The 24,935-nt window shown below is 40.2% G+C and overlaps 1 protein-coding gene and 1 non-coding gene across 2 annotated transcripts in view; one reads left to right on the top strand and one right to left on the bottom strand.

Moving 5' to 3' along the window:
- The window catches only part of CHST9 (carbohydrate sulfotransferase 9), a 237,597-nt gene that overhangs the window by 196,194 nt on the left and 16,468 nt on the right, over window positions 1-24,935 (bottom strand). The window lies entirely within an intron of this gene.
- On the top strand, window positions 11,594-11,677 carry LOC138097789 (small nucleolar RNA SNORA17). The gene has a single exon (XR_011146528.1). It is a non-coding gene; the product is annotated as a small nucleolar RNA SNORA17 (small nucleolar RNA).

The raw sequence follows: 24,935 nt of genomic DNA, 5'->3' as shown, positions 1-24,935 counted from the left end.
GTCTGACTCTGTGCAACCCCATGGACTGTAGCCCAACAGGCTCCTCTCTCCATGGGGATTCTCCAGGCAAGAATACTGGAGTGGGTTGCCATGCCCTCGTCCAAGAGATCTTCCCAACCCAGAGACTGAACCCAGGTTTCCCACATTGTGGTGGATTCTTTACCATCTTAGCCACCAGGGAAGCCCCTGCTTTTTGGTATAGTCAACAGATACTTGAAAAATTGATCAAAATGTTCATGCTTTCTAGCTAAGTATGAAAGAAATGACAATTTATTGACTTTAGTAAGTTGTCTTGCATATAATTCTCAGAGCTAGCACTCATTAAAAAAATATCTATTATTTATTTGGCTGCATCAGGTCTTAGTTGCAGCAATGGCTCCCTAGTTGTGTTGCACCGACTCCAGAGTACAAGGGCTTCAGAGCTGCGGTGCATAGGGTTAGATACGAAGGTAATTAGATACTAAAGCATGTGGGATCTTAGTTCCCCAACCAGAGATTGAACCCACATCCCCTGCATTGTAGGGCAGATTCCTAACCACTGGACCACCAGGAAAGTCCTGCTTCGACTCACATTAAGGAAAATATTGGATGGAAAAACATACAAGGTATAGGTTGTGTTGCTACCACACCCAAGTAAGTGCAAATTCCTTTCCAGCCACGCATCGATCTTTCCACGTGTGTTCTGTGACAATAATCATCTAACTGGCCCATTAACCTTTTTAGCTGATTCCTCTGTGCTCAAGGTGGTCCTATGAATGACTAGAAAACGGAAAAATAAAATGAATGGATGAATTACACTATTCAGGAACTGAGATTAGTTATTTCAAAGAAGCCAGTTTCTAAGCAAAACTTCTGGGCAAACATTTCAAAAGCTTTTCACAGCTGGTTCCTACTGTCATTTCCTTGAAGTTTTAGCAATAAGTGGAGAAAAGACCACCTTGGGCATCTTTCTGCCTGAGGGAACAGGATGACAGTGTAAGAGGAACACATTTAGTCTTTGATATGTCCAGTTGAAAGGGCACTCAGGCTCCAGAGAATTTTCTCTAAATGCTTATTTTGTGTGCTGTGTGCAATTTGTTGTTTAAATCCCTCTAGGAACCAGGAGATTTTCAGATGCGTTTTAGGGAACGGTGATTTTTCAGGGTGAAACAATATCATGCTTCGTTGGTAGATGTGTTGGATCAAGTGTTAGAAAGGTTATTAAATCCTACGGTATTGCTTCTTTGCAACCCAAATGATAATGAAGGCTTCTTAGAGAAATACAGAACCAGTGCGAAGAGATTGCTTCAAGGAAAGGTATTAAATCGAATCTGAAGAATGATCACTCTCTATACTCATCAACTCTCACTTAGCTCAGCATTAAGCTTGTTTAAATAGAGATTGGAAAAGAAGTAATACAATATCTTTTCTATTTACCACTCATCCTCACATGTAGAATTGTGACGAGCTTGTTCTGCATGATTAAAATTTAACATCAATTATAACTTATTTGGCCATGAATTGTTCTAGGCTCATTCTGAGAGAGAAAAAAAAAGCACACGCACACTCTGGGTGAGATGAAACATTTCTTTTTGTATTACACAGTTGAGATACATATAACTCATGATCCCATTGTCTCTGAAGATGTGTTTTTCTGAGAGAAATTATTTTTTGTTTCTAAGATAAATACTTTCCAAAGATGTATTTGATGGAAAGGGTTCATCCTTCTCTATTTGTGAGAAAAACAGGCCTCCCTGAGAAGCAGGCAAATCTGTTAAATGACTGATTTACACAAAGCCAATTCACCAAAAATCAATCTGTCGAATGACCCATTTGCCAATTTTTTTCTGAGTGTTAATTTCATCATGTCTCTTTAACCTCTTTTCCCACCAGCTTATCGGTTGGCCTTAGCTAGTATTCCTTTGGCAGGTTTCAAAATTCAGATGTCTAGAATATCTGGAACTTCTGCCTCTGGTCTCATGTGTTCCCACCACATCTGTGATTTTTTAAAATCTACTCTTACACTTGCCTCAACTCCTGCCTCTGGCTATACCAACCTGTTCTGGACCTGGTTTAATATGTCTGCATGAAATTTTAAAGTAAATTTTTCTTGGACTGCAAATGTGGTGAATTGGCCCTTTCCAATTAACTTGGGGACATGGTTTTCAGAAAATTGACTTGGAACCCCCTAAACTACCCAGGGGGCTTCCACGGTGGCTCAGTGGTAAAGAATCTGCCTGCAATGAAGGATCCTCCAGAGATATGGGTTTGATCCCTGGGTAGGGAAGATCCCCTGGAGAAGGGCATGGCAACCGACTCCAGTATTCTTGCCTGGAGAATCCCATGGACAGAGGAGCCTGGCCGGCTACAGTCCATAGGGTCACAGAGTCGGACACAACTGAAACAGCTTAGCACACACACACGCAAACTACCCAGGGCTTCCCAGGTGGCTCAGTGGTAAAAACATCTGCCTGCAATGCAGAAGACATGGGTTTGATCCTTGGGTTAGGACTTGGAGAAGGAAGTGGCAACTCACTCCAGTATTCTTGCCTGGAAAATCCCATGGACAGAGGAGCTGGGTGGGCTATAGTCCATGTGATCGCAAAAGAGTCAGACACTGACTTACTGACTAAACAATAACAACAAAACTATCCAAGAAAATCTCAGAATAATATTATCCCTGTTGAGTGCTTTCTTTATGTCTGGTCCTTCATAAGTATAACCTCATGGAATTCTAATAGTAAATGAAAGCCTTTTCTAAAATACAAGAAAACTGAGGGTTAAAATAATTACATAATTTGCCCAAGGTCATAGACCCATTAAGCAGCAGAATCAGGATTTGAATCCAGCCTATCAGACTCTAAAGCTAGTGTGCTATATATTAAACTAAACCACATTTCAAAACAGTGTTTTTAATAAAGGTGATAATTACTTAAAAAAACATGAAACAATTTTTGACATGTTTCCTGATGGGAAGCCCTGAAGAAGCCTAAAATTGGGTAAAGGATGTATATTTCATACACGTTCAGAAATTCAAAGCCTTAATGAATACTCAAATGTGTAAGATAAGATTCTGATGAGTTCCTGCAAGTGTCTTTGCAAAGGAAGAGGAGGTGTCAGAATATGAGAGCTGGATGAGTGTTAAATCCCTTCAGTTGTGTCTCCAGGCAAGGATACTGGAGTGGGTTGCCATGTCCTTCTCCAGGGGACCTTCCCGAACTAGGGATCAAACCCATGTCTTCTACAATGGGAGATGGGTTCTTTACCCCTAGTGCCACCTGGAAAGCCCATGAGAGCTGGATATTCTTTCTCAACCAGAATATGAGGTCTCTTAAAATGAGCTGGTTGGTCTCTTAAATTTTCTGTAAAAGATTTAAATGAAACAGAAAGCAGACCCTTAGGAAGTGGTTAATGGACAGCAAGTCTATTATATGAAGCAGGAACTGAGGTGTGTGTTACACTGTCTTGAAAGGATGTCTATAAAGAGAGTGGGAGCCCTCCATGCTTTCTACTTCCGCCATAGTAAGAGCCCACCACAATTAACTGGAATATCTGGAAGTCAGCTCTCTTGGACTGGCCTCTATTCTCTTCCCTAGAGGCTATTTTAGAAATTTATGTGTATTGACATCAGAAATGTCAGCACAGGGCTGGTAGGAAAAGGAGAAAAAAAGACTTCAAGGAGTCATCAGGAAGCTTGTTTCCGTCGTGTCATCCCCACTGTCAGTATCTGTCACTTTCAGTGCTCATCTAGACCCGACATTTGCAGAAACACGGGCAAAATCACCTTCCTAAATGAGCTTCTTTGCCCTTTTGCTGAGTGTCCTTGCCCTTTTGGTTGGTTTCTCCAGTAGCAGGGTGGCGCAAGTCACTCAATCATTCACTCTTAATATTTACCGAGTGCCTTCTTTTTATAAGGAAAGTGTCCTGGGCATATTTCACTTCAATATTCTTAACAGATGCTGCTTTGCAAATTTATAAGAACTTGAGACGTGCAAAACCATAACTTAGAGTGAATATGTCTTTACATGTGCCTGCCCTCCCCTGCTCCAAAGACTCCAGAGAATTTCTAGGAACATTTTCACACAATGACTTTTGGGATTAAACCATGAGTATCTAATAGTATTATTGGCTAATAAATTTAGCTAGATAACTTTACTAGTATCTATCTTCCCAAGGAATCTAATGTACACAGCAGTCCCCTAGGGAATGGCATCTGTGGAAAAAGATTCTGTGTGTGTGGGTGGGTGGGGTGGGGGCATAGCTGCCTATCAACCTCCTTGTTGGTCCCCAGACAGAGCCCAAAGTGATCTTTGTGTTAATGGGCAATCTCCTGACATGTTCAAGTATTACAGGACAATCATGTTAGAGATTCTTCAACAGTTCAATTCCCCCTACTTGGTGACTCTTCAAAGGACAAATGATCATTTTCAGAGACTTGGGAAGCTTTTGGAAACTTATTTATGTCCTTTAGGTATAACACAGGCTCCCACTTTATGACAGTGATGATTCCCCCATCATCTCAGAATATGTCATACTCAGAATTTTGCAGACTGCTGTGTCCATAGTTTTGGACTCCACCTAAATGAAAGCAAGGAGGAATTTACATACAGAAACAGGAGAACCATGTGAGCAAGGAAGGGATTGAAAAGAAAGGTGTACTGGGCAAAGCTAAAGGACACAAACTCCTGAGAAATGTCTTCTTTCCATTCACAATACACTTACCCATAATTTACACTTTTGTCCATTTACCCACTTATGGGTAAATAGAATGAAAAGAAGACATGTTGTTAATATACTGAGTTACAGCCTTCTGTTTTCCATTTCCAGCTTTCATCACTTTTTTTGATGCCTATAGGCTAGGAAACTTCCATTAGGAGGAGAAGGGAGCTATCTCTGCAAGTTGCTCCTAAACTGAATTCCATCTTTGAGATGCACAGGTTTCCAAACATGCTACAGAGAAGGGCTGTCAGGTAGGGTCTCCGAGACCTGGCACTATGGTTTAGAACCTTTCTGAATCCTAATGCCTAGGTCAGTGGGCTGGTGGCTGAGAAGTTCTCAGTCAGCCCTTGAGCACCTCTGTACACAGAAGTAAGAAGAGGTTACTCCTTAGTCACTGGCTGCAATAAAGTGTTATTATTTTACTAGATAATAAAACATATCAGTTCATAATCTGGTTAATTTTCCAGTTTCCAACTTCATGCTATTTGCTGTATACCAATATTCCACATAATTGTTATGGCACCCCACTCCAGTACTCTTGCCTGGAAAATCCCATGGACAGAGAAGCCTGGTAGGCTACAGTCCATGGGGTTGCAAAGAGTCGAACACGACTGAGCAACTTCACATCTTCCTCTTTTACTCTCTTTTATGCTTTTTTTTAATCAAAGAGATTGTGACATGATTAAATCATGCTTTCAAACTGAAAAGGCTAATGTCTTTATGCTAAGTCAGAATCAAACATAAAGAAGCTTATTTGGAAGCATGCAGATTTTAGGTTAAACATACACTGGAGTTATCTTCACATTGGGAGAATGAAGGGGTGCTATGGAAGCTATTTTCTTCTCATTTTGATTTGTATGTTTCTTATAAATGTATCTGGGTACTATATGTGAGAGTGGGTGCTAAGTCACTTCAGTCATGTCTGACTTTTTGTCACCCTATGGACTGTAGCTTGCCAGGCTCCTCAGTCCATGGAATTCTCCAGGCAAAAATACTGGAATTGGATTGCCATGCCCTCCTCCAGGGGATCTTCCTGACTCAAGAATCGAATCCACATCTCTTACGTCTCCTGCATTGGCAGGTGGGTTCTTTACCACTAGCAGCACTATAAACACAAAGCTAAAAAACCTTATTTGCTCTAGAAGACAGAATGAAGAGTTGGGGGTGGGGCAGACATAAATCATCAAAAACAGAGACCTCTTGACAGAACTGGGCCATCTCATCACGTTCACTGTGGGGGTTTGGAACAGGAGGCAACATTTCTCAGCATTGTTAAATAAAACAGAAAATCTTATTCAAAGAAAATCTTTACTCTCATTTATTTTTAGTCTGTTTCAATTCCCATGTTGCTAATGTACTGAGTTACAGCCATCTGTACTCCATTTTCAGCTATTATCACTTTAATATACATATATATCAAACAAGACCCTTCTTATGTTCCAAGATCCATAATAAATACTGACATGAGAACAATTTAGAAGTCTTGTCTGCCAGGTGATAACATTAAAATGACAGCAGCAAAATGCCTCTGACTGAGTTCTCAGTTTCCATTACGAAATTGTTAAGGAGATTTAGCAATCTCCTCTCACAGGTATGTTTATCTTGGTATTGATGTGTATTTATACAGAAGGTAAGCAATGGAAATTACAGATGACATTTCATTTTAAATATGCCAGATATGGATTTCAGGAAGCTAGAGATAAAAGAATAGCGGAAGTGATCTATCATGTCCTACATTTATACCATATGGGCCAGACACAATGCTTGAACTTTGAAATTTCAGTTAACCTTCACGCAAACCTGATGAAGTCCAAGCTACACTCCAAATTTATAAGTGAGTAAAATGAGACTTGGACCTCTTTGGTGGCTCAGATGGTAAAGAATCTGCCTGAAATGCAGGAGACCTGGGTTTGATACCTGGGCCAGGAAGATCCCCTGGAGGAGGAAATGCCTACCCACACCAGTATTCTTGCCTGGGAAATCCCATGGACAGAGGAGCCTGGCTGCAGTTCAAGGGCTCGCAAAGACTTGGACATGACTGAGTGATAAACACTTTGACTTCTTTTCAAAATGAGGCTCTGAGAGGTTAGGTGGCTTACCACAAGTCATATAGTCAGCAAGTGTCTAAGACAGGACTCACACTTGTTTTCGGATATAAAGCACATGACTGTCTCCATATTTTGAATAATATTATGTTGCCTGGTAAGATAATTGCAACCAAATAAGATGAAGTGATTTGTGCAATTTTTACAGCACAACTAAAACCCAGGTTTTCTATTTCCAAGATCTGCAATCTATCTACCACACTAACAAAAGGAGGCCAATTTATATTATAAAATATTTTGAGAGTAGATTCCCTTTAACATAAAGGATACTAACTCACAACTTTAAAAAGCATATACAATTCTTGGTTTTCCAGCATTGAATAAGCATTGGATAAACAGTGGGACCAAGGGTTTCTTAATGTATAACCCATATTTACAGTTAAAATACAAGAGCTACTCTGAAGGAAAAGCAATGTCTGTTGTAATTTTTTCATGATTTTCCAGTCTGACATAAATGCCAATAGAACAGTCTTTTAACTAAAATTAAGTTAAATGGAATTCAATCATGAGTGAAATTCCTCGTGCTTTTACTCTATGGGCAATAAATGTGAAACTGCAACATGTTAAGGAAATCAATATGGTGGCCTCAAAAATCTTTCCTGCAAAATTCAGATTTTAAATAATTTTAGCAAAAACAAGCAGGAAAAAAACCACAATACATCATTCAGATCCAAGTTGTGAACAGCAACTAATATACCCAATCCTTTGCCACAGTCCAGGATTCACCCTAATTAATTTTAGCATCTCCCATTGGTTGATACAAAGGAGATTGTTGCAGACAACCTTTATCAGTCAAGTCAGGTATATTTTTCTATCTGTGAAGAACACTGCTTGTTTTAATTCACCTCTTTTAAGAATAGTTTGCACACTTGTCGAGAAAACTATAGGAAAACTTGGTTCCCAGACACAGATAAAGTCTTGTTCTACATGCCCTAATCTCTGGTGATTTATTAATGCCAGAACCCAAAGCCCTGAAAAGACAAGCACAATTGATTTTCCTTGCATTCTAGTAACTAGAAAACACTAATCTCTAAATTACTGTTAAACCTCAAGTACATCAGTGTATACGATGTAACCTATGAGATGTTAAAGGTAAAATTAACCACAAAATTTGTGACTCCCCCCAAATTAACTTTAGCTTTAGTATTTGGGAGACAGAGCTAAAACATAATTAGTTGTTTATAGAAATGGCGAAGCAGTACCGGAAATTCTGAAAACCACCTTATTTTCAATGCATAATTACTTTCGAATACCAGACAGTGAAGTTAACACTTCCACAGAGATAGAAAAATAATTTTTTTTTGGTTTTAAACATCCTTTTCTGAAATATCAGTGCTTCTATTACAGAGATGATGTCATTATAAGTGACATTTCTGCTAGCAGAATTCCCAAGGTTTTTCATTGCCATTGCAAAGGTTTTGAATTACCTTTCTGAGAAACTCTATATTCCAATGTATTATTGCAAAATTATATTAAGTGTGGATATTCTTAGACTGAAGGTGTACAGTGCCCTTAGTCTTCATGTCAAATCAAAATAGCTCCAAACTTCCAAGTCTTTTTAGTAATCAGGTATCATTGTATTTAGAAATCATACTATACAGTTGATGCTTCATAATTATTTATGGATTAAATTAGAATCTATTGGAAAATACAAATGGCTTCAAGAGGGACATGTAAGAAAACCCTGCTGAAAGGCTTAGATGCTGTTGTAACTGGGCTTATGTATCATCCACATGAATTGAAGAATTTTTCCAACACTTCAGTTTGTATCTGTGTCTGTACATGTTACCAGAGAGTAGTATCAGTGTTTCTTAAAGTTTGATACTCAAGATTAACGTTAGGAGAGACACAGATGACCAAGTTTAATATGCGTAGATACAAACTAACTGGATCATTTCCAGAGCTGTGGATGGACCTAGAGACTGTCATACAGAGTGAAGTAGGTCAGAAGGAGAAAAAAACATATCTTATATATTAACACATATGTGGAATCTAAGAAAGTGGTACAGATGCACCTATGTGCAGGGCAGGAAGAGAGACGCAGATGTAGAGAACAAACGTGTAGACACAAGGTGGAAGGGCAGCGTGGGATGAACGGGGAAATTGGGATTGACCTATATACACTACCGCGTGTAAAACAGATAGCTAGTGGGAAGCTGGTGTGTAACAGAGGGAGCTCAGTTTGGTGTCCTGTGATGATCTAGAGGGGAGGGACGGAGGCGTGAGGAGGCGGCTCAAAAAGGAGGTGATACATGTATACATATAGCTGATTCAGCTCGTGGTACAGCAGAAACTAACACAGCATTGTAAAGCAAGTATGTGCGATGTCCTCAGTCATGTCTGACTATTTGCAGCCCCATGGACTGGAGCCCACCAAACTCCTCTGTCCATGTAATTTTCCAGGCAAGTATACTGGAGTGGGTTGATATTTCCTACACCAGGGGATCTTCCCGACTCAGGGATCGAACCCACGTCTCTTGAGTCTCCTGAATTGGCAGGCAGATTCTTAACTACTGCAAGTATACACCAATCAAAAAAGAAGTCAAACAATCCAATTAGTAAAACTTCTGTACTAATTTATGGATATCTTTGTTTAGGATGACTCTAAGTAAGCATCTTGTAAATGAATTTGAAGAAAAGTGTTAGTAATTTACAATACAGATAGTACACTGCTAGAAAAACTGTGATGCTTAGTGCTTGAGAAATAATGGCTATGATTTTTGCTATTTGGAGAGTCAGTCTACTTTTGTCCAGTAGCACTAATTTCGGGAAACTGACTACTCTCAATAATAAAAAAGAATAAGATTAAATCATCATTTTCACTCCATTCTGAACAGTGGGTTTTTATTTCTGTCAGTATGTAGCATTCTTTATTGATAAGATATGGAATATTGTTCAGATAATAATTAACAACTTCTTGGACAAACATATTATCACATGAATATTTGATATTAACATTATTGATGGGGGACTTTTGCAGAAACTAATGTCTGTGGCTGGTGATTTGCTATGTAAGTGAATACTGAAACACTCTGGTCAATAATGTTTGGGTAACAAAAAACATATTAATTCATCTCTGGCCAATAAGTTGTTAAGCTTTAGAGAACTTTATTTACATAAAAGTACTCTTTTCCTTTGGGCAAGATTAAGTTCCCCTGGGATATACTTGCATGGGGCTTTCCAGGTAGCTCAGTGGGAAAGAATCCGCCTGCCAATGTAGGAGACGTGGGTTTAAACCCTGGGTTTGGAAGATCCCCGAGAGAAGGAAATGGCAACTCACTCCAGTATTCTTGCTCGGGAAATGCCATGGACAGAGGGGACTGGCAGGTTATAGTCCATGGGGTTGCAAAAGAGTTGGACACGACTTAGTGGCTAAACAACAACAAAACAATACTTGCACAGCACACTGGACTATTCTCTCACAGAAGTGGCTCAACTATAATATTTGTTTGTGTGATTATTGGTGTAATGTCTGGCATCTCCCCACACAGACTCAACGCTTCATTGAAGGGAGGAACATTGTCTGTTTTGCTTATTTATTTAAAAATTGTTGGCTGTGCCTCATGGCACGTGGGATCTAGCTCCCTAGACCAGGGACTGAACCCATGCCAGTGCATAGGAAGTACAGAATCAACCACTGGACCGCCAGGAAGTCCTGTTTTTATCTGTTTTAGCCAAAGCTATGCCCCATTGCTTAACACAATGCCTGGGACTCTGCGCTTTTTTTTTTTTTTTTTAATGTATTGGATTGTAAAGCACAATCTGTCTGTGATTACCTTGAAGTAATGAGGTAAAGCAGAGCAGTTATCAGTCTGTACAAAGGGTATTTTCTCGTTAAAAAGGAGAATCCTCAGTCCAGATAATGTGATAGGAGTCAAAAGTGCTCTGTCATTGGCCAAGTATGCAGCTGAATATGTACACAGTGGAAAAATAATGGGAAAATTGCCATCAGTTCAGTTCAGTTCAGTTCATTTCAGTCGCTCAGTCGTGTCTGACTCTTTGCAACCCCATGAATCGCAGCATGCCAGGCCTCCCTGTCCAATTGCCATACGCGTAATGAATAGAATCTTGGAATTCTTTGTCTTGAAAGTACCTTAGAGATACCTTCTCTAGTCCTTTCCCTTTATGGTAAAGACGACTAAACCAAGGTATAGAAAGAGACAAGTAATTGCCTCAAGTTCACATAACAAGACGGTGGAAACAGCCAGTGCCTAATTGTGGTCTCAGTGTCCCATGATGCTCGGTCCCTCTGCTCTGGGCTCTTTCTCGGCCACGAGTCCCCTTTCTTAGGGATCAGTCTCTGTTAACCTCTGCCTTTGGGGATAGAGGGCACCACTGGTTCAGGCTCCCTTCAAGATGCTGAGGCACAAGGTTCAGGGCTTAGTCAGATCCCTCCTTACAAACTCCTAAAGCCCAACTGAGATCATTCAAAACCCACTGTCAGAAAAACAGTCCCATCTGATAATCCATATTGCAAATAATCTGCATGCGGCTGAAATGGTTTCCACAAAGGTGCAAGACCAAACAAAGGGGCTGTTAAGCGGAGCTGACCAAATTCAAGTTCATCCTTTGATATGACCATTTACAATCAATAAGAATTGTTGGAAAGCCTTGGACTCCTTACATGGGAGAATACAGATGCCTTTGGTGAGTCAAGCCAAGTGGCCTTTTGTATTGCAGATTTTTAAAAATCATCAACTGCTAGTCATTAACAGATTTCAAGGCAATAAATTACTGTAATAATTGTGATTAGTGTTTTTCTTGCTCTCACATGGCTGTTTGGAAGCATTCTTGTAACAGGTACAAAGAAGCCAGAGGCTCATTTACCCTGAGCTCTGTTACATGAGTTTCAGGATTTTCTGAAGCCTCACTTGTCAATACTACCTGATACAAGGGAATGAGAATACAATTTATTTTAATAAACCTTGAGTGCATACTTTGTGAAATGCTCCTTGAACAGCAGAACATGACATTTAAATTTTTCTTTCTATTGGACTTTGAATAGTTATTATCATTTTAAAAGCTCATCACCACTGTCTCACCCCTATATCCACCATTAGAAGAAATACACACAGTGCACCTATTAAGAGCCAGGCACTGTGCTGAGCAACCAACGAAAAGGCTTCATTACATGTAATGTAATTAAATTCCTACATCTCTCCAAGATGGTCTTTTAAATCACAGAAATTGCACTGAATGTATTGGGATATGGAATCACAGCATTGCATGATTCTTCATGGTGTCTGAGTAAAAGGTTGTGTGTCTAATTGGTTTACAGATGCAAGATTTCCTGCCTTCTGCTATCCTCAATGGCACAGGCTCTTTGCTTGCTTTTCATGGGTAGAAATTTATATCAGAAGTTGTTACTTTAGCATTCTGTGTGCTAACAAATCAGTTTTAATGAAGATCTTCTCCTTAGGCTATTGTTAAAGTCAAATTTCACTCAGGCAAGAGACGCCACTGGGAAGCATTCACTCAGCATCTGAAAGGTGATTCTTGGAATATGTCATTACGATAGTCTCAACCGTACTGGTTACCGACTTGGGTGGCACATCTCTAGTGAATAAGAAATAGCTTTGGCTAAGCTACTGATTCTGACTGTTTATTTAAACTTTGAAAAATGATTGATAGTGCTTTGAGACATGTATTTCCATGATCTTTCAAATCTAATTTTGTCAACTACAGTGAAGCAAGGGGCAAAGGAACCACATAAGGACAAATAATTATAGATAGCCATTATTATCTAGAATATGGTGCCTTTCTGTGCTTTTATCTTGCTTCCTTGAAGAAAAATGAAATCCTACTCAGTGCCTGACCCATAGTAGGCACCCAAGGAACTCCAGATACGTTGTTCAGTGAATAAAATAAGCAATTGCTAGTGATTTTAAGCAAATGAACTATCACCTTTCAGTAACTCATGGGAATGAAGTTTAACTAACTCAAGGTTCCTCTTTTCTTCCCTTCCATCCTTGCTTTTTCTTCTTTCCTATTTCTTTTTTCTTGCTAACAATACCTGAAACAGAGAGACCATTTGAGGTCTTAGAAATAAATGGATGTTTAAAAAAAAAAATTAGGATCTTGAAATTAAATACAAACTTCCATTCCTCTTCAGTTAACGAAGTTTACAAAACAGACAGAAATGATTAATATTAAGTTGTTCAAGGTCCTATACCTCTTCCTCTCCTGAAATGACTCACTCTGCTTGCTTTAAAGAAAACAAAGGAAGGATTAATATCTATCTTTGATTGGCTTTCTCTGCCCTGATTTCTAAGAAGAGTTCTGTCTTTGTCAGAACAATCTGAGGACTCTTCTGTGATTCTGAATCTGGAGAATAGATGGAGAAGCACATCAAATAAAGGACCAAGAGAAAGGAAGAGTTTTGCATGTTGTTTATAGGGAGAAAGTTTTGGAGGTCCAGTGTATGAAGGAATCTCAAGCAGCCATGAGGTACAAGAGAAGAGAAGGGAGGAGAAAGGAGAGAGGACAGAAACTTTGAAGAAGTATCACAGTATCACTATGTACAATGAATTAGCACCTCTTCATGTAAGAGACTCAATTTGACATTGAAGTTTTATTTTAATTTCTTGGCCTACTCTTTTTCACTTGATGCTGTGCAAAACCTGGTCCAGGTGGTATGTACTGTGCTTAATTGCTTAGTCATGTCCAACTCTTTGAGACCCCATGAACTGTAGCCTGCCAGGCTCCTCTCTGTCCATGGGGATTCTCCAGTCAAGAATATTGGAGTGGGTTGCCATGTGGGGTTGCCATGCGCTCCTCCAGGGGATCGTCCCAAGCCAGGGATTTAACCCAGGTCTCCCGCATTACAGGTGGATTCTTTACCATCTGAGCCACCAGGGAAGGCCAAGAATACTGGAGTGAGTAGCCTATCACTTCTTCAGGGAATTTTCCCAACCCAAGAATCAAACTGGGGTCTCCTGCATTGCAGGTGGATTCTTTACCAGCTGATCTACCAGGGAAGCCCTAAGAGCAATACAGAAGTCTGATTATTTGAATCAGAAAGGTTCTGTAGCCCTCAACCCTCATACATATAAAAATCTGCAATTCCAAATTCAATGTGACAGAGTAGACAATGAAAAGTTAGAATGAGATTTTAAGGTATAAGGATAAACATATTTCCAATGTAGGAAAATTGTAAAACATTAATGGATACAAGTTGTCAAAAATATAAAGTTTAGCATTCCAACTCACTTTGTAAATTTTAGATTTTACTTCAATAGAAGCAAGCTATTTTGCTCATAAAACTAAAAAAAAAAAAAGAATGTCTAGAGGAAAACTTAATTTGACGTACCTAGAAACTCAAATAAATTCTTGAAAGATTAATCAATGCATAAATATCTGGGAAATTCAGTCACACAATTGTTCTTAGTGATTGGTTTGGATCATCACCCAAAGTATTGACTGCCCGAACTGTGTATTTTTCTAGCAGTTTTGTTTGCCTCTGAGGAAGCAGAGACAGCCCCACACTAAGGGTAAAATTTGCTGAGCTTAAACTCTGAACAAAATCATTAACTAAGGATCATTCTTCTTCATTTCCCCTCTTAATGATTAGCTCCATTTGAAAACCAGCCCTCTCATTTTGTTAATGCTATTATTGGAGTTGGATAAATTCACCAACCAGCTTAACCAATTTATTCTTATTTGTAATTGCTGTCTTACAACAGCTTTCTTATTTCTTGAGACTTTGCATATAACCTTAGGAAAACACGCTGATAACTTGCATAATAAAACTTATCTCCTAAATTTTGCATATATGATCAAATATTTTTAACTATGCTGAATGAGATATTTACAGCTTGGTTTCTGGCTAATGGTAAAAAAATGTAGGATGAAAGCTTAAAATAAAGCATTGCTTATTTACACAACACATCCTTTTGCTATGCAAGTTCTATGTCAAAATTTGAAATAATACACTAAGAAATTTTCTTCTAAATCATTTTTTTAAAATTTGGCCATGCTGCTCAGCCTGCAGTATCTTAGTTCCCCAACAAGAGATTAAATCTGTGCCACTTGCAGTGGAAGCTTAGAGCCTTAAGCACAGGAACACCAGAAAATTCCCTCTTTTTAAATTTTCATAAATTCCATGATTGACAATTTATCAAATATTTAAAGCAGTTGACAAATTTGCCTACCTATTTAATACCGTATTTTCCATTAAATAACCTTTTTATTACCTAGATCTTCCTCAAAATTCAAAAGGAAAAAATAATCCTGGGACTTTGGTTACACAAATATCACAGAAGATTATATATGTACATAAGTGGGTGGGTATATATTTGAAAAAAAAAGCTAAATAACTAGTGACTGGTGTGACTTTGTCGTTGTTCAGTTGCTAAGTCATGATGGATCCTTTGTGACCCCATGGACTGCAGCACGCCAGACTTTCTGTCCTTCACTATCTCCCGGAGTTTGCTCAAACTCAAATCCATTTAGTCAGTGATGCCATCAACCATCTCATCCTTTCTCGAACCCTTCTCCTCCTCCCCTCAATTTTAGGATTTTTTCCAGTGAGTCAGCTCGTGGCATCAAGTGGCCAAAGTATTGGAGCTTTAGCTTCAGCATCAGGCCTTCCAATGAATACTCATGGTATGGCTTAGAGATGACATTAAAAGATAAGGAAGATTTCCGTGGGTGAGAAAAGCCTCTGGGAAGGAAAGGCAGAAGGTCCTTGGGGGAATTAAGGGTATGATGATTAGAAGAATAGTAGAGTGGTCTTGTTGGCTGCCGTCTATGGGGTTGCACAGAGTCAGACACGACTGAAGCGACTTAGCAGCAGCAGAGTGGTCTTGAAAGGTAGATAGTGGTACATATTGAATTGTATTAAAACTTGCCTATGGAATCTTGAGTTCTAGTTCATAGGCAACGGAGAGTTATTGGAGTTTTGGGCAGTGGCATGAGAGGGACTTATTCTAGGAAGATAAAGGAAGATAACCTTTGCAACAGTATTATAATTAGTCTAAGGAAAAAACAAAAACAAAACAGATATAGGACTTCCCTAGTGGCCCAGTGGTTAAGATTTCGCCTTCCAATGCAGGGGGTACAGGTTCGATTCCTGGTCAGGGATTTAAGATCCCACATGCCTCTCGCCCAAAAAAATGAAATATAAAACAGAAGCAATGTTGTAACAAATTCAATAAAGACTTTAAAAATGGTTTACATCAAAAAAACAAAGAAAAGAAAGAACAGATCTGCTCAGAGTCCCTCTGGCTGTGGGTCGCTCAGTTTCAGTTCACTGTATAGCAATGCAGCATGGGTACCATCTTGACCCCTGGTTTTTATTTATCAACAGCACAGAAGATTCATGTTGAGAATTTTCTAAGGACTCATTGTTTATGAGTCAATTTTGTCAGTTAAATGCTACTAAAACATACAAGAAGAGAGCTATATAACAGATGCTGTAATTCTATTGCGGACAGGCAGGTTTCAGGAACAAGCTGGAGCTGGGATTAAAAGGTTGAACATTTCAGATTTACACTGTGCTTCTTAACCAAGTGTCTGCTGCTGCTCCAAAGAATAATTTTCTTTTTCAAGATAATGCTATTTTTTAAAATCAAGAATTATCTGAATAACTTGGGAAAAACTCAAGAGAAGAAGGAGTCATGAGAAGTGTAGAAAAAATTAGGCCCTATTATTTATTTCTTATCCAACCAAACAGAAAAAGTCACTATTAATCATAAATGTGATGTAACATAGAGATATTATACTTATTAATGCACTTCTTATTGGGGTATATGTCATTTTTTCACAATTCGGGTCTTTATAAGGTCCAAGGGAGCATAAACTTTATTTCTCCCAGATAATTTTAAACTAAAACATCTTTACGTTATATGCTTTCTACATGAAACATTGATATTTATCATTCATGCATGCATGCTGAGTTGCTCAATTGTTTCTGACTCTTTATGACCCTATGGACTGTAGCCCACCTGGCTCCTCTGTCCCTTGGATTTCCCAGGCAAGAATACTGCAGTGGGTTGCCATTTCCTCCTCCAGGGGATCTTCCTGACTCAGGGACTGAACCTGTGTCTCCTGAATTGGCAGGCGGGATCTTTACCACTGAGCTACCCGGGAAGGCCCTTTGCATTCATAGATATGCCAAAATATATGATAATTTTCAAGATGGTTATGGTATAATTATAGAGTAAGGAGGTCAGAAGTCTTGAGTTGTATTCCTAATAAGATGCCAACAGTGTTTCTAGCAAATCCCAGTACACAGCAAGATTTATGTAGCAAATAAACAGAGCATGCGAAAGCAGATAATATCACAGTGTCAAGAATTCCTGCCCACACCAGGGATGGCCTCCGGCCACCTGGGAGCTCAGTCTCATTAAGTCAGTCCTTAATCAAGGCACAACTATCTTTTTACAATTTTCTTTTCTCTTACAAGCCCATGGGATAGAGCCTCCTGGTTCCTGGAATTTGATGTCCCTATTTACCCAAGTGTCATTTGTTCACAGTGTGAAGGAGCTGGATTATTCTAAATTTTGCTGAAAAGATGCTCATTTTCACCTTGAATTTAGACAGCAAAATACTGAGTGATAGATCTCCTGCTCTGGACCAAGATAAGCATGGGCATGTGGCCACCGTGGAAGATGATGCAAAGCCTTCGACTAATCTGGCTGAGATCTGTATCTCATTTAATTGTTTGGTCCCAGGGTAGCACTGATGGCTTGCTGATTCCAACGGAGCTCGTGGCCGCATGTGCCAGCGGCTTCTCCAGCGCTGGACTCTAATTGGTGCTGACTCCAGGTGCCTCTCTTCCATCACTTTCTATCTGAATCAGTTCATTATCGCCACTTCATTTGTCTGACAGCGGTTCCTGGAGAATTCAAACATTGACTCTGACAACTTTTGTTTTCAACCTCAAGGCTCTGCCCTGGTTGCCTAGGGTGAATTTGACAATTTGATGTTTCTCTTCTTAATCAGGGAAGGCTCAGGACCGTAGACTCTGAGCCCTTGGCACCTGTGAGAGAAGTTAGGGCTTCATGTCTTACCCATTAGTGGGAAGGGAAGCTCCCGACTGAGGAGAGACATGGGGTGGTTGAATTTTCTTTACTTAGGTGGAAGCCAAGTTGGGTAGTTTATTACCAGGGTCGTCTGCGAAGCAGACAGAGGAAGACAGAGCTCCTGCCTCAGGGTTTAGAGACATTAAAATAAATCCTGATTGCAAAAGTGTAAATGTTCAATGTAGAGTTTTATGGCCCAGTTTTTGGTTTGGATTGTTTCCTTTCTGCCATCTGAAAAAAGTTTTGTTGTGCTAATTTGCTCTTGTCCTTTACCGTGTAACTTTCTCCCACTTAGCCGGGCTCTACTGTTTCTTCTTGCTTCATACCATGTGTGCGTCTGACATGTCCTCCCATTTGCACCTGACGTTTTCTTCCTACCTAAAATCCTTCTGTTCCCTTCACAGGTTTCAGGCTTTCTGACATTTCTGTATTAATTAGGCTACTTTGGGGTATAACTAACAGAAACGTCCAACTCGAACTGGCCAAAACATTAAGATATTTATTTTCTCACATAACTGGAAGCTCAGGCCCCAGGCCAGGTACCATCTGGGCCATATGTCATCATGGACTGAAATTTCTTCCAGTTCCCTGCTCTGACCGTCACAGTCTTGGCATCCTGATTGAGGTGCATGTTCCCTCATGGTCACAGATGGTCACAGGATGGCCTCCACTGTTTCCAGGCTGCACATCCAGAAACAGAATGTCTCTGGGGAAAAAGAGATGGGGTGGGGGGAGGCCCTGTTCATTCCCTATCTCACCTCTTCCAGTAGACATCCTTTCATGTTTCGGGGGCTACATTTAAATCATATGCCCATTCCATCATCCATGAACAACCAGCATAAGGGTGACCTTAGACTAGTGGTTCTCAAATTGTGGTCACAGGCTAGCAGCATGAACATCACCAAGGGATTTGTTAGAAATGCCAGTTCTCAAGCCCCACCCAAGGCATACAGGATAGGAATTCAGCAATCTGTGCTTTAACAGAGCTTCAGTGATTCTCATCCAAGTGCAAGTTTGATTTCTGCCACTCATCTGGGGTAGAGAGGGTTTAGGAGTCCACTGCTACGACCTTTCCAGTATCTCTCGTGGAAGAGGACTGAGCTCCTGCAGTCATTGCTCTTTAAGAACTGGTTTGTTCCCAGGTGGCTCAGTGGTAAAGAATCTGCCTGACAATGTAGGAGAAGTGGGTTCAAGTCCTGGGTTGGGAAGATCCCCTGGAGAAGGAGATGGCAACCTACTCAAGTACTGTTGCCTGGGAAATCCCATGGACAGAGGAGAGCTATATCGTCCATAAGGTCGCAAAAGAGTTGGACATGACCGAGTGACTAAACAGCAAAGTATAAATTTTGCATTTCTTCTGTTATATTTATCTCTAATTACATATTCTGTTCTCTTCAATGCTACTATAAGTGGAGTTCTTAATTCCCCTTCAGATTGTTCACTGCTTATATGGAAACACAAATTATTTTTGTATATTGATTGAATCCTAGAACCTTGCCAAATTCACTTAATTTTTTGGAGTGGATTTCCATACTTAAGATGGTGTCATCTGTAAATAGAGATACTTTTTTTTTCCCTTTCAAATCTGGATACCAAATTTCACTTTCCACCAAACATTTCACATCCGATTTTGAAGACTTTTTAAAAATGACCAAAGGATAAGGGACATACTCAAATAATATGTGAAGAAATGCATGCTGTTTCCAAATTACTTGGATATTTAGAGTAAGAAAAATTTTATCTATCCTATGTCAGACCTTCTGCTAAGTGCTCCTACATTAATGTGTTTACACCAGCCTTGGAAGCAAGTATTAATAATCCATTTGATGGATGAGAAAACTGAGGTTGAGAGAGTCAACATCAGGGAGTTTGAAATCTGCACACAGAGAGGGGATCTGAACCTGAGTTGTCTAACTTCAAATCCAGACTTAGAAACTCTTTCCAAGTAAAAGTACTCAACAAAATACCCTAGGGAGAGATTTAATTAAAAGGAAACAAAATAATAGCAACACCTGGAGATTGCAGTTGGCTGTGGAGAAAGCAACTCACAAAGTCCCCAGAGTGCTGCTCAAATATGCACCGCAGTTCCCGCTCACCACTGCCCTGGGCCACCTCCCCTCCTGGACTCCTTTCACTTAGCCATGCAAGATGCACCTCAGTTCTTCCCAAGGAGCCCTCAGTCTTGTCAGAACGGCCACTATTCCTCTGACGGTTCTGTCCCCCACTATCCACCCCACCCACATCAAAATCTCCAGGTTTATATAGTTTTCATTTCATAGTTTTCAATTGTAATGAAAAGGTTAATGATTTCTGTTGGATAATTAATGATGTGGATTAAGAGTTAGGTTTTATATACATTTACATGAATGTGCCATGATTTTGGTTGAACAATTTCCTTTTATCTTTTCATTTGGGAACCAAAATCTATGCCTATCAGCACTCAGACACTGTCATGAGTTCTTGAAAAGATCATAGACTCTGGGAATGGAGTTGATGAGAGTTGCCTTTGGAGAAAATCCCAAACTCTATTTCATCTCCTCTTGGATCCAGAATTTCTAAGTGATTGACCCAACCCAACCAACTGCATCTACCTTCTTGTTTTAACTACCAGTGTGCACTCATCACCTCATGGAGTTGATAGGACTAGAAGCACATGCAAAAGAGACCTGCTTTCCATTAAGTCATTCAGCCACATTACAGAGAAAGGTATGCTGTCCACTGAACAATCAGAAAATACTTCATGGTTCTAAGAATCCGGTCACCTTTGAGGGTTAGTCACTGAAGCAGGAATGGGAATCTTTGGGAATTCTGCTTGAGGCTTTTTGTTTTGTTTTGTGCTGGGTGCTAGTTAAGTGTGTGTGCACTTTGTAAAAATTCATCAAATGGTATGCTACTATCTGTACACTTTTTTATATGTTTGTTATACTTCAATAAAAGTTTACTTACAAGTGTTTTTTTTTTTTTTTTTAATTTTGAACTTAGTTTAAGAGCTCCCAGTAATCTGAGCATCCGGAATATGGGGGTCCCGGTTTGATGACTGCTGGAGTAAAGTCTCTTTAGGGACTTCCCTGGTGGTCCAGAGGTTAAGACTTCACCTTTCAGGGCAGGCGGTGCAGGTTTAATACGCGGTGGAGGAGCTAAGATCTAAGATCCCACATGCCTCATGGCCAAAACCCCAGAACTTAAACAACAGAAGCAATATTGTAGCAAATCAATAAAGACTTTAAAAATGGTCCACATAAAAAATGTTTTTAAAAGTATTTTCTAGTGTAACGTTTTGTGAAAAAAGAAACAACAACAAAATACTTGGAAGAGCATTCTATCCTCTCCCCTGTACTTAGCTCTTGTTTCTCTGGCTAATGGCCAGATTACTTGCCCCTTTCCTGTGGCTCCCCAGCTATTTTCACAGTCTAAGGCTCTGTTTACTTAAGTCTATACTTAGATTGCAGGTGATAATTGCTTCCTTATCAGTGTTTTTGCTATTTGCTCTCTAAGCCTGTTCTTAGGTTCTCTCCACCTTTCTTCATTTGTTTCTCCTTTTAGAAATTCCATCCAGGGAGATGTCTCATTAGGACTTATTCCAGGCATCACTGGTTGCTTAAAGGAGACACCCTTTATACTCATTCAACAGAATTATCACATATTTAATATGTGATCAGGCACAGTACAGCATGCTGAGAATACAGAGGTAAATAATCAGATGTGGTCACTCATTTATAATTTAGTGGGAGAGAGTAGTATCAGACTACCAAACAGTCACACGAGTAAATGAACAATTTCCAGTTATGGCAACTGCTCAAAGGAAAATTACAAAGTGCTGAAAGACAGTGTGTCAGGGAACCTAATAAAGGTGGGTAGATCAGGGAAGGCCTCCTGGAGGTGTTGATATTAAACCTGAGAACTGAAGTGTGAGTGGTAGTGAGTGGGGAAAACGGACAGCACCACTCCAAACAGAAGAAACAAACTTGAGAATCACTGTCAGGTTTTAAGCTTTACATTTCACCATAATAGGAAGGTTTGTTAGCCAAAAATAAAACATGTCTTTCCACTATAGCTGAAACAGATATAGAGGAAACAGATGCCTATATCAAGAGTAGATTTTGAGGGAATTCCTTGGTGGTCCAGCGATTATGAATCTGCCTTGCAATGTAGAGTACTCGGGTTTGATCATTGGTTGTAGAACTAAGATCCCACATGCTGCAGAGCAACTAAGCCCTTGTACCACAACCATTGTGCTTGAGAGCCCCAACTAGAGAGCCTGCACACCTCATGCAAAGATTCCACGAGATGCAATGAAGATCCCACAGGCTGCAACTAAGACCCAACATAGCTAAACAAATAAATATGTAAGCGTAGATTTGGGAAAGAGGTAGGGGCTTCCGCAATGGCTCAGCAGGTAAAGAATCTGTCTGCAATGCAGGAGACATAGGAGACACTAGTTTGATCCCTGGGTTGGGAAAATCCCCTGGAGGAGGGCATGGCAACCCACGCCAGTATTCTTGCCTGGAGAATCCCATGGACAGAGGAGCCTGGTGGGTTCCAGTCCATGAAGTCAGAGTTGGACATGGCTGAGTAACTAAGTACTACAGAGAAAGCAGTGGCTGAAGGAGAGATCAGAGTCACTACCACTCAGCCTCCTCCCGAATGCTCTCTTCTTGATCTAATAGGACCATTTTCATGACCAGGTTGCCACAAAGATTTTAAATATATTGTTTTTTTTTCTTCATGTACATTACTACTGCTTATCTCATAACTAAAATCCTCCGACCCCTGGCCATTCTGCTTCCTGCCTGCTCTCAGGATCTTGAGATCCTGGTTCTTAAGCCTGTCACTCATCAGAATCACTTTGGCCATTATAAACTGTAAGGTTCCCCCACCAAATTCCAGAACTACTGAACTGGGATGTCCCAGGGTGAGACTCAGGTAATCCACATTTTAACAAAAGGTGCTCCAGTGATTGTAATTTGAAAAAGGCTTGAGAAGCCCCAGTATACTACTAGCTGTGTGCCCATGATCAAGTTACTTACCCTCTCTGTGCCTCAGTTGCCTCAACTGTAAACTGAGAATAATACTGGTATCTACCTCATGCAGTTATTGTGAGTATAAAAAGTGGTAGAGAATCCCGACTTTGGGTAACATACCTGGATAAGAAAGACAATCAGTGAAAGGAATTCAAGTTTAGGGACTTACACAACTCAGGATTGTCCCATAGACAGGAGGACTTCCATTGGATCATCTCTGGACATCACTTTGTGAGCGCCTTTAAGAGCTGGACAACTCCACCACTACAGAGTTGAAGGTGGTAGCATGAATATCAGCTACAGTTTAAAAATCTGCCTTCATGCCTCCTTCTGCAGTATGAGCTCCACAATCCCCACCTCCTTGATTGGCACAAAGCTGTCAATTATCAGACCATATTTTCTGTGAGCCAGGGGAAGGTTAGGTTGGCTGGTCCGAATATTTATGTCCATGGACACAGGAACTGTAGCAGAAGATATTGCAGGATGGATCAGTCCATTTTCAGTAACTGATGTGGACACCAGGGGAGGAAGCAGTCTCTTCTTTGAAACTGCAATCACTAAAGATAATAAAAGACTGGGATCTCCCATGGCTGTCTCTGCCATCAGACTCAGGCACCTGCTGAGGAAGCCACCGTGCACTGGAAAGCAAAGCCAAGAGAGGAAGCCAGAGATGGAGGGAGTCCTCACAATGAACTTGTTGGAACTCTGGGTCTTGCTAGTTCTGACACCACATGACTTACCAAGCCTGGGCGGAGACTAAGAAAGTCTCCTGTCCAATGTATCTATCTATTCGTCTACTGGTTTAACCTACATGGAGATGGATTTCTGTCACTTGAAACCCAGCATTCTGCACAATACCTTTTGGTGTTTTTCTGACATATTTGTAGTCAATGTGGCTTCTTCCACAGTGCTGTGAAGTTCTGTTTGAGAAGGAAACCTCAGGTTACCCCCAGCTAACAACCCAAAGAAGCAAGAGCAGGATGGGAGATGAAGGCAGGACTGTTGTTGCTTCAGCTCTCTATTTTACAATTACTGAAGAGCAAACATCAAGGGCTTCCCAGGTGGCGCTAGTGGTAAAGAATCTGCCTGAAATGCAGGAGACCTAAGAGACACAGGTTCGATCCCAGGGTCAGGAAGATCCCCTGGAAAAGGGAATCCACCCCAGTATTCTTGCCTGGACAATTCCATGGGCAGAGGAGCCTGGTGGGCTACAGTGCATGTGGTAGCAAAAGAGTCAGACACAACTGAGAGACTGAGCATATACACAAACATATTTAAAATGAACTCAGATAAATTTCAAAGTTTAAAACTATTTCCTATCCTGCACTGCTCAGAAACTCTGTTATTGCCAAGATATGATCCGAGATAGAGTGGATTTGTCCTTTCCCTTAAACAAAACGACCTTAATAAAAATGCTATTCCTACAGCTTCAGTAAGAGTCTGTGTCTTACAGCAAAGCTTGGCAATATTGCATTCTATTGTGTGTAGAACTCTATTCAAAGCTACATCGAATACAAACTGGAATGGAGTTATAAACAGCATTAAAAGTTAATGAAAAATCACCTTTGTATTTGCAGAACAATAAAATAAGTAGGAAAGGAAATTAATTAGGTTAGGCTAGTTACAGTTAAGACAGGTAATTATTCTGAATTTGAAATTTAGATCATTCTCCCCTCTCCTTGATGCTATTATCCATTACACTTACTACTGCACATTTGCATGTCAAGCTAGCCAGAACTCCAAAATAAGGAGGTTGGGACTGCAAGACGGAAGAGGAAAGAGGCAAATTTGACACACACAGAAGCAAAAGAGTGCAGGAAACATCGGCATTTATTGCACCATCTATTACGAAGGGTGTGCCGGAGTGCCACGCTATCTTTACTTGGTCATAGGATAGAAGATATGGACCCCGCACATCTCCAGTGTGGCTCAAAGAAGAAAGTGCTGGAAGAAACGAGTTGTAAGCGAATGAAAACATCAGTGTTTTAGAGCTGAAAGGAAACTGGAACAGCAACTAGTATAATTCCCTGTGTTTTAGGTCAGGAGGCACATTTGGGTGGGCTGAGGACCCTGGTCAAGGCCACACA

Source organism: Capricornis sumatraensis, chromosome 21 (genome assembly GCF_032405125.1).
Source record: "Capricornis sumatraensis isolate serow.1 chromosome 21, serow.2, whole genome shotgun sequence".
Classification (NCBI taxonomy): Eukaryota; Metazoa; Chordata; class Mammalia; order Artiodactyla; family Bovidae; genus Capricornis; species Capricornis sumatraensis.
The sequence above is the reverse complement of the archived record's forward strand: the minus strand, read 5'-3'. Positions and strand labels throughout refer to the sequence as shown.